The sequence below is a fragment of the Patella vulgata genome, chromosome 5 (assembly GCF_932274485.2).
Source record: "Patella vulgata chromosome 5, xgPatVulg1.2, whole genome shotgun sequence".
Taxonomy (NCBI): Eukaryota; Metazoa; Mollusca; class Gastropoda; family Patellidae; genus Patella; species Patella vulgata.
In genome coordinates, this window is record NC_065883.2 from 17,847,842 (window position 1) to 17,858,757 (window position 10,916).

Here is a 10,916-nt window from a genome sequence, read left to right on the forward strand (position 1 = left end):
AAACAATAAGCAAGATGGCGCCATACAATATTCAACTTAGCTGAAGTTAACTAATTGGGGACAAAATCCGTCTAAAAACGCTGACACGTCCCTGTTTTCAAACAGTCTTAACTAGATCTGGATAACAGTTTATTCCCAATATTTTGTTTTACGTTACGTTAATTATATTTAGACACAACACAACAATTACACGATCGTTGACATCGGATGCCAGAAGCCTTTGGTGCGTGTGGCCTCGGTATCGAGGTTCGGTTCCTTCTTTTTTAGCAAGCCAATCAAGATTCCAGGTAAATTATATCTACATGCATTTACATACCCTGATAATACAAACAAATTATGTAGTAAGAGAGATGGGGTTTAACGTCCACTCGAAACAAACTACATGTAGGTCATTTAGGGACTAACACATGGTTCAATTTTATTTCAATAATTCGCTTGCGCGCAGGGGTCTTTAGCAGTGGGAGGACCCGGATAAAAACCCACGAGGTTGGACAGGCGACCCTACTCTTTGTCACGTACAACCGGTAGGTCGAACCCCCGCAAGTTGACTCAATGACAGACCTTATGATACAGCGCGCATGTGCTAACCATTCGCCCCCCCCCCCCCCCCGGCTCAGTGAGTAAGACGCCGACCTACTAAACAGGCGGCCCGTTCCCAGTGTTCACAGAGAAAGTTTCCCACGATTTTCCAGCGTGGTTTGATCTTGCTAGTGGTATAGGACAGAGGACCGGGCATTGAAAGCGAGTAGTCATTGGAACGAAAACCGAGATTCCTTGTACACATTAGCATGCACGTAAACGAACTCTTGACAGTTGGAATTCGAAATAAGAGTAGATCGTAGGGCCGCTGTACTGGCAAATTTACCCTCATAGCACAGTGTATGGCGTAAGTCCTTCATTAAACCGGTTGCACTGCGGCATAATTGCCGGTAAAATGGCTGCCTAAAGCATTTTATTACTCTTTAGATTTCTAAGCATTGCACTGAATAAGGAAATTTAACAAATACTGTTTAGAATATGGGATTAAATAAACTTATAAAACTAAATCATGATAATTGGCTGACTTTTGTAAATGGAAATAGTATTGTTTCCTTATAAATTTTCTTCCAGATCTAGTCGTAGGTCCTGTACAAAACCTAAAGACCAGATATTTATATTATAACAAAACTGAAGATGAGATTAAACTTCTTCTTCGGTGGATGCCTCCAAGGGGTAATATATTTTGTTCATGACGCCGGTTGCTGTTTACTGTAATTTAAATTTAAAGTGTTTTTTATCAAGTGTGGAGACATCTGTTACACAATCCCCACCCCCACACCAACAATTATACAACAATAAAGTTGTTTTAAAATATACTGAATATACTGAAATAAACTGTTTCAAAACACAGAGACGGATTATATGGAATGCAATTACTGGTTTATTATCGGTACAGCTAGAAGTTTCTACTAGTATTTGTGGTTGAAAACGACATGAGAATACTTATCGAAACGCCGCGCTATATGTATATTAATCCGGTGACTTTGTTCCATATAAATGGTCTAGTGTTTTAATGCTACGCATGGGTTGTTCCAAAATATATTAGATTAGTTCACTTCGAATGGGTCAGAAACTTGGACACACTATCCAGTTTGAATTGGTATCAGCTTTTGTTTAATTTGTATTTAAGGTTGGCAGAATTCCAGCGATCTTTCATATGAGTTGAATCCGAAGCCTATTATAAAGGATTGTCCCGGAGTGCCCCAGTATCAACGTAATATTGGAATGTTCTTTGATGATATTGTAGATGTAAGTCTATACTTATAACTGTCTCATTTCTAAATAAATTTATGAAAAAAAATAACAAGTATTTGATACATAAGTCTCAGATTTCACTGTCTCAGATTAGATCAATTTATAAACAAATGTTTTTTGATCATAACGTAATTGTCTTTCATATTTGGTTTCATTAACGTATAATATGTTTATTTTCAGGAGGGGCTAGTTAAAATGGTATCAGTAAGAATTCCTGGCATTGCTAAGGACTGTCAAGTAACACTTCAGGTACGTTTAATTGGCCCTATTCACTAGAAAATATAAATGATTCATGCGGGTACAAAGTGATTCAGAATGAATGGTATGGAAAGATGCGAAGCTAAGAACGACGAAAAACATAATAAGTGGTTTATATTATTGTTGTAAATCAGTTAAAAAGTTAAGCACTAAATGTGGGTACTTATTATAATCCTCAGTTTTATATCAAATGAATTAACTTTAAAATATGGAACAAATATAATGGTCTGTAACCGTGGCCCAGTGTGCAATGCGGTCACTCGCTAACCTGGAGGTCCTGGGGTCGCTCCCATGAAAGTTCCTCGGGTTTTTCCGGTGTGGTTTCCCCTTGTCAGTGGTGCAGGACCGTGGGCCTGGCCCGGAACAGTGTTTAGTCGTTCGGATGGTACGAAAACTCGAGGACCCGTGTACACATTGACGTGCACGTAAAAGAACGCTTAACAGTTGGGTAATTAAATCTTTTAAGTGTAATTTAATCCTCATTATTAGGTAAATCAGTTCTAGAGAGAAAGACAAATTTTAATGGGGTTTAACGTGGACTTGACACAAACTAGGTAATTTCGGGACTAACATATGGTCCAATTTTTCTTCAATAAGTAGGGGGTCTTTATCAGTGGGAAGAAAACTGGAGGACGTGGAGAAAGCCCACGAGGTTGGACCCTACGTACAAGCGGGGAATCGAAACAACGCCACTTGACTCAATGACAAACCCTCTGATCCAACCATTCGACCCCCCCCCCCCCCCCCAGTTCAGTTGCATGTGCAATATATATTGGGTAATTAAGTTATATGTGTAATGTAGTCCTAATTGTAATATTGTGTAATTAAGTCCTAGGTGTAATATAGACCTAATTATTGTGTAATTAATTCCTAAGTGTAATGTGGTCCTAACTATTGTAAAATTCCAGGTAAACGCCAGGACACCATGTAACTTTGGACCTGTGGCCAATTTTACTGTTAGTAAGTATATATAAATTCTTACAGCGGTCGTCCTATTGTCATTTGCCTCAAGAAATTGTATACCATACTATAATGCTCTCCCAACTATAACAAACCTAATCACTGACTCTAACCAGAGCAACGCATAATGCGCAAACGTGCCTAAATATCGTTAAAGAAAAATTGCACGCGTCGTGTTTGCTGGATGGACACACTCTGATCTTGGTAGGATGGTGAATGTACCACATTGTAGAGCGAGCATATGAATTTACAAATCACCGGTGATAACCAAGGGGGTGAAGCAAGAAGGCCTTGGGATGAACAAAATTGGGAATAAAGCACATAGGAAGCATAATATATTGCATTAAATTTAAAAACTTGGTTCAATAAGTGGATTTTATGGTATAAATTACAATGTAGTATTTTTGTGTTATTTTCAGATTGTTCGTTGATTGATGGATACCAATGTCCACCTAAACCTTGTGAGTAAAGCACAGAATAACAGTGACATTTTACGTTTTGGACTTACATTTTAATGTTCGTTGTTGGTCTGACGCCTTTCCTTTCAGTATAGGCAATGTACATTGCTTTTGATACCGTACATTTTAAGTTTATTTGGACCCTTTTGACTCCGTACACTTTCGCCTCATAGAAACAAGTTGTAATTAGGCATGATTTGCTTAGTCTTTTTGATTTCTTTCCATATGTATGAGAATTGTATAAAGCCTTTGATACAATGCATTCTAAGGTAGCTTTGGACCTTTTAAGTCCTATAAGCGTGGCTCCATAGATGCACGTTGTAACTAGACGTGATGGACTCAGCCTTTCTGACTTCTTTCCATGTGTATACGCATTGTACAATGCTTTTGGTACCATGCATTCTAAGTGACGTCGTAAACTCTGGTCCCATAACAAGTTGTAACTACATGTTATGCTCCAGTCTTTCTGCCTGCTTTCTATCCCACATGTGCATTGTACACAGATTGTGATGCAATGCATTCTGTTTGACTCCGTGAATTTTGACTCCATAGATGCAAGTTGAGACAAGACAGGGTGTGCTCAGTCTTTCTGAAACAACTTGTACTCCATTTGAACACCTTGGATTTAGTGCTATTGCGCACATATTCTTTGCGTGATATTGTCTGTATTAGCTTGCTTTACGCTATATCTTTCTGCATATGTGTTCTTATTTTTATTATCATAGATAATCCACCAGGTAATGTAAGAGATGTGAAAATTGTTTTGATGCCAGGGCGCGAATCACCCAAAGCTTCTATAACTTGGTCCCAGCCCACAGATTTAGGTAGTGCTGGTATTATTTCGGAATACTGGATTCAATGGGGTGAGGTGGAGAACATGTCACAGAATTCATTTCTCGCCATACCAAAACTCATCGATGCCAAAAATATGTCAGTTCCAGGGGTAATTAGTTTTAACTTTTATTTTGATTGTACAAACAAATTCATCTAGAAATAACATTTATTTCAAAGAAAGGCACAAAATAACCAAGATCTGAAGTGACTGGTTTTGCTGATTCTTGATTAAGGAATGCGGGTAACATGACTGTACTTCTACAGTTAATTATTATTTGATTGTCCTTTTTCAAAGTTGGTCATGAATTGAATATGTTCTTTGATTCTAGAACCAGTTGTTTGTCGAATTTGATGTAACATCTAATATCACCCAAACAGTTATAGGTGTACAGGTATGACTTTTGTTGGTAATATAACAGTGAATAAAGTGAGGGCATTGGTGCGTTATGCCCATTTATTGGTTTTCTCTGTGCATTGTATCTGTATTAGCGCGGGACTAAATAACCATATGTGACACTGTCGTGGGCACAAACTCCCAAATAAACAATAAATATGACAATATTCCGTGTCAAAACAGCCAAACAGGACACCACGTGAGACCACCTTGTCACAGCAGCACTTCACCTTTGAACTTCAATCTGACCTTTTCTATGGGCTTCACGTTGTGTAGTTTACTACAACGAATGACCAGGCAGTGCTTGATCAGGCACATGTTTACGTGATTGAACACTAGCAAATACACCACCCTGGATTTCACCACCATGTACTTATTGGGAACTAATAACTAATGCCATGAACTACGGCCATATTTGGATTACTAGACTATGGCGTCATTAAACTAATTAAGTTAAGACAATTGTCCCGAGTAATTACAATATAATATCTATGTCGACCCAGACACATTACCCAGAATTTATATATTGTTAGACGTGATATCAAAATTGTATTGCACAGAATGATCCTTGTTCTTAGAGAAAATTTGTTTACTTTAGTCGTGGTAGAAACATGGCCCAGTGGAATATTACACCACTATATTAAAGTAAATGAAGCAGTGGTCAATGAGCTAATAATGTTTGTTATGATTGCTTCAGGAATATGTATACTAGTACGCATGAATAACTGCGTAACGATCGTTTTTACTTGAAAATATTTGTACCGTGCCATTTAGATTGTTGATATTAAAACACAATAAAATTTAATTATGTTAACATTAGAAGCAATATTAAGTGCACTGCTAAATGTATTGAATTTTATTGCCTTTTAGATAATGGCGTGTAGCCCTGGGCATAGTCTGGCAAGCAATGAATGGGTATCACCAATAATGAATATAGCACCAATTTCCATTGACGAATATAACATTCTAAAAGGTATGTGCAAAATTGATATAAATATTAACTTTAGAGTGAGTACAAAGTTTAAGACGGGTCTTCCAAATCAGTTCCTAAGATAGAGACGTTTTAAAATACAAATTTTGAGCGGGAACATTTTGTGTATTTCCAAGGTCTACTTTGCATTAAGGGGTGTAATGGCAGTAATGCTTTTGTTGTCTTTTATTAAAAGAGATTTCAGTTACTTTGAATACTATATACGCTAGCCTGGAGGTCGGGTGTTCGATCCCTGCATTGGCCGAGAAAGTTCATCCAGATTTTCCGGCGTGGTTCTCCCTTGTCAGTGATGCAGGACGGAGGGGCTGACAAGGAAAGCTGTCTAGTCGTTCGGATGGGACGAAAAACCGAGGTCCCGTGTACACATTGGCGTGCACGTAAAAGATCCCTTGGCAGTTGGAATTCGATATAAGAGTAGGCCGTAGTGCCGCTGTCCGGGCAAAATTTCCCTCATAGCACACTGTATGGCGTATGCCCGTCTTCATTAGCCCAGGTTAGGAGCAGAACAGTAGGACGTTAAACTCCATTTCATTTCATTTCATTTGAATACTATAATAAGATTATTGCAATTTATGTTTTGTTCAAAGTGATAATGCTTCTTTTAAAACGGAAATTGCAAATTTTCTAAGAAAGTCAAAACGTAATTATTTCTATGTCTTTTGCTCAACAGGATGCCAACTCACAATTATACGATCATAGGTGTCATTCTCACACTTAAAACTCATTTACACAGGAAATAATAACACATTACCTCCCAATTACCTCCCTTGTTTTCTATTCTCCACCATGGAGTAGCTTTTTTCAAACGTTTGAAAATGAAGAGGAAAATGATATTTTTGCCAATTTCTCAGCTGACAGTAGTGAATTATAGGATTAATAGGATTATTCTTTAACAAGGTAGGACTGTTTATGGATACCATATATTTTCAGGCTTTATTTTAATAAATTTTAAAAATATAAATTAAAAAATTGCAATTTCCGCTTTAAGATTTTACCTGTCTGAATAAAAATGAATAATTCGGTATAATTCTCATACAAAAACGGTCCAAAGGTCCTTATAAGCGTGAAATCAGGGTACTATTAAAATGGGCCCGTCCGTCCACCCGCAATCAGTCTGTTACACAATAAATTCTAATTCATGGGGAATATTCAGATGTGGAAAGATAAACCACGCCGGAACGTCTCGATGAACTTTCTCGACTAACACCGGCAACGAACCCTCGACCCCCAGGCTGGCGAACCAGCGTCTTACCCACTTAGTCAACGTGGTTCCTAATTAAGCGAGAGTGGTACAACTTGGTTCGTTGTTTCATTATAAGTTCGATAATTAGTATTTTCTGGTTTTTAGGTTAAGTAGAATGACGCGGTGTTCGATTGGTTGATGATTTATAAAAAGATATGTGGAAGTAATTAATGACTGTCATCTATTCATTTTGGTAGAGCCCGCCATCCTCATTGTTGGCTTATTTTTTTATTGACCGGAACGTTGATTTAAGTCAGAATGGTGTGTTACTGGCCGAGCTAACTCTGTATGATGAGAGCGCCACGGGATCACTAACCACAAGGCGTCGGGTTTCCTCCCGATGTTGGCTAAGAAAGTTCTTCGGTATGTTCTAGTAATGCAGGATGGAAGGTCTGACAATAAACTGCATGTAGTCGTTCGGATGGGATAAAACACCGAGGTCCCGTGTACACATTGGCGTGCACGGAAAAGAACCCTTTACGGTTGAAATTCGAAATAAGTGTAGGCCGTGGCGATGATGTCCAGGGAAAAATTCTCCTCATAGCACACAGCATAGCGTATGCCCCTCTTCAATTAGCCCACTTGGTGCGCGAAATTAGGACAACGTTACACCCCATTTTCGATCGATTAAATTTTCGTCCGATAAAATTAAGCTAATGAGGATATGTGTACTATTTTAGTTGGTTTATAATGCTTTACAAAATCTATAGAATTATTATACAATCAATATTAATATATTAACAAATCGTGACAAAGACATTCTTTCTTCAGGGCAATTATTGTCAGATCAGAATGGATTTATTGTTGTCAAAATGCCCATCAATGATCCATCTGTTCGAGTATTCTGGCAAATCAAAGAAGAGAAGAAAAAGATGTATGCATCTGTTCGTAGTTATAAATTTCGTTGGGGCCTTTATGAAAATAATTCTATTCAAGACAGCACCACGGCTGAGATATTAAAAGTAGGTATAAATTTGATGGTGATCCTAATGATAAATCTCAAGATTTACAAAAATAAAGCCATGTGGTAATATCGTCCGGATAAATATTCATTTAAGAATGTCTGATGTAAGAGCTAAATCTATCTATTGCATGTCTATTTTCTGGCTTCAAATGAATTATTATTTATAAATGTATTCATACAAGTCAGTGGTCAACTCCCTAGACAATTGTATAGCCGGGATATTGAATGGAAAAGAACACCCGTGCCATATAATAATTTATAACATGGACGGGAAATCTTCCTTTGTTCTTTTCGTTGAATAAGCAGATTGTTTTCCCTGTAGTAGATTGGATGCAGCTTAACCGTGCAATAACTAGACATGTCCAATGTTATTGCACTCTTTTGCTGATTAACACTAGTTTTAGTAGAAATCATATAGAGAAGTGGGGTGGGTTTTTTGTGCAATAACAACAGGCATGTTGAGCAGGTGTCAATGTTACAAGTCATTTATAGCACGCTTCATTCGTTAACAGGTTTAACATCTCAGCCTACGGCCTCGATGTTTAAACCTGTTAACTCATGACAGCCGTGCTATAAATATAACTTAATCGTAACATGAATAATTGAGATATGCAGCAGTGGTATTTGACAATCGAGACTACTCAGGCTTAATCTTGTCAAAACTTCAAACACACATAACTTCGTTCAGAATAAAGTATTTAAATTGAAATTTTCATTATATTTATTTTTCATTGTCTATCTGTCAGCTATTATAGCATGAAAGACCAGCTCTTTACCTAAATCTTACATGATGAATCCTTAAAATTAATAACTCTTATGAAATATGAACTAATGAATATTATAAAACGTTGTATTAGATTGCATTTACTATTTAGATATTCTTTCAAGCACTTATTATTATTTTTTATTCTTTTATGTCGAATCGTCTAATTACACATTTTATTCTACAAATGAAATTGGGTTTAACGTTCTGCGCCACTGACAATGGAAACACAGTCTGGGCAACTCAAAAGAACTTTCTCGTCGCCACTGACAATAGAAACCAAGGCTGGGCAATTCAAAGGAACATTCTCGGTATCCCCAGTGGTCTCATTCCGTTCTACACCACTATTCCCTGGGTTCATCCATGGGGTAGTCACGTATTCAAATTATCTCCCTTGCTCTTGGCTTGATTCTACGAACCAATCAAAAACAGTTTACAAACCAATCTTTGCCTCATTGCTTACGCTCACAGCAATATGACGGTTTGCATGCTGCAACAAGGTGAGAGTTACTTCCCTTCGCCAATTTCCTTTGTATTTAACGATATTTTTTATTGGTCGCTAAAAATAGCACAGTCACCCAGTGCAGATAATTTCTGGGAATACATCAATATTATATTATAGCTATATAAAAATTTTCTCAACAGAATGTAACGCACCTAGATTTACACCAACTAAAGCACAATAAGACTTACGGTATAGAGGTAAGCTAATGTGGTATACATTCTCTCGTATTTGTTAATACCGAGAAGTGCGAATAAAACTGGTTTAATAATTAATGAAGTCAAGTATTCTTTTTCGTCCATTCCTGGATTTCAAAACGGTACATGTATTTATATAATGGCGAGACCAGCGTCCTACAAATGACTACGGAAAGCCACTTCACTGCGTGCTTAATGCACGGACAGTGACATGTTTGAGTTAATGATAACGTTGCTTGAAAAGAGTAATATTATATCGGGTTATAGTGCACCGACAAGGACAATAACTATGATGGTTTGTGGGTTTTTTCTCAGCTTGTAGCTGTTTATGATACAGATGATGAAGAAGACACTATAGAGGAACAATGGGACAATACTACTTTTCATCTCTTCACCGTACCATTTCCACACAGTATGTATATATATACACAACATTATAAATTGATAGTATCAGACATGTCATACATACTTTTAGAGAGAGGGAGAGAGAAATGGAGTTTAATTTCCACTCGACACAAACCAGGTCATTTCGGCACTAAGATATGGTTTAACTATATTTCAATAATTCGCTTGCGCGTAGGGGGACCCGGAGAAAACCCACGAGGCAGTCGAGGCTGGAAGGTGCCCCTACTCCTTGTCAGGTACAACCGGGGAATCGAAACCACGCCTATTGACTTAATGACAGACCTTATGATACAGCGCGGACGTGCTAACCATTCGGCACCCCCCCCCCCCCATCAGAACGACTAGACGTGTTTCCTTCCCAGGCCCACAGTCATGCACCACTGATAAATGGAAATATTTTAGGAACTTTCTCGGTCAGGACAGTGATCAAACTCTGTCAAGCTCCTTACTCACCGGGCCAAAGTGTCCGCTTTATCATGGCGATTGGGTATATTCATAATCATACTCAGTTATAACCTTGTCTTGATGACCATGTCTAAATTATCCAGGTTGGAGCCAATCTCGTTAAAATACAGATCTTATTTCGTTTCGTTTATTATAGTTCAAAATACATTCTATTTGCCTTCACTTCACGGGGATCAGGAAGAGTTGTTATATAACTCGCGTTCTGGTTGATATGAGGGATTAACCAATAAAACTGTCTGTTCTGGCGAGTTCTTGGCGTGCGGTGCACGGAACTGTGGGTAGACATTCGCAGCGAAAACAAGTTGTCTTTCCAAATACCCAAGGCAGGTTAGTTAATCAAATGTCTGACGCCATAGGATCAAAAACAAACCACTCATATGACCCTTTACGCGACCTCCCAGTCAGCTATTAATGTATTGGAGTAGTAATGTGAAAGACCGGATAATCTAGCCAATGACTCGTTTTTCTCAAATATTGACAACGCATCCACACTAATATTCGTAGAATATTTTTCTGGATGATAGGGACTAGTAATGGAGGCCATCGAAAGTATAAAAGAAACGAAACGAAATATTGATCTATATTTAAACTCAGATTGGGTTGGAGCAGAAACGAAGAACGTTAAACACCATTTCATTCATGCATTGTCCTGTACTAATCTATGATGTGGTAGCACTTATATAATGTA

The 10,916-nt window shown here is 37.9% G+C and overlaps 1 long non-coding RNA gene across 1 annotated transcript; it reads left to right on the forward strand.

The window, feature by feature from the left end:
• Positions 1 to 1,668: 1,668 nt before the first annotated feature.
• On the forward strand, positions 1,669 to 2,998 carry LOC126820997 (uncharacterized). Its single transcript, XR_007680218.2, has 3 exons — positions 1,669 to 1,788; positions 1,975 to 2,043; positions 2,961 to 2,998. It is a non-coding gene; the product is annotated as an uncharacterized LOC126820997 (long non-coding RNA).
• The last annotated feature ends 7,918 nt before the right edge of the window (positions 2,999 to 10,916 follow it).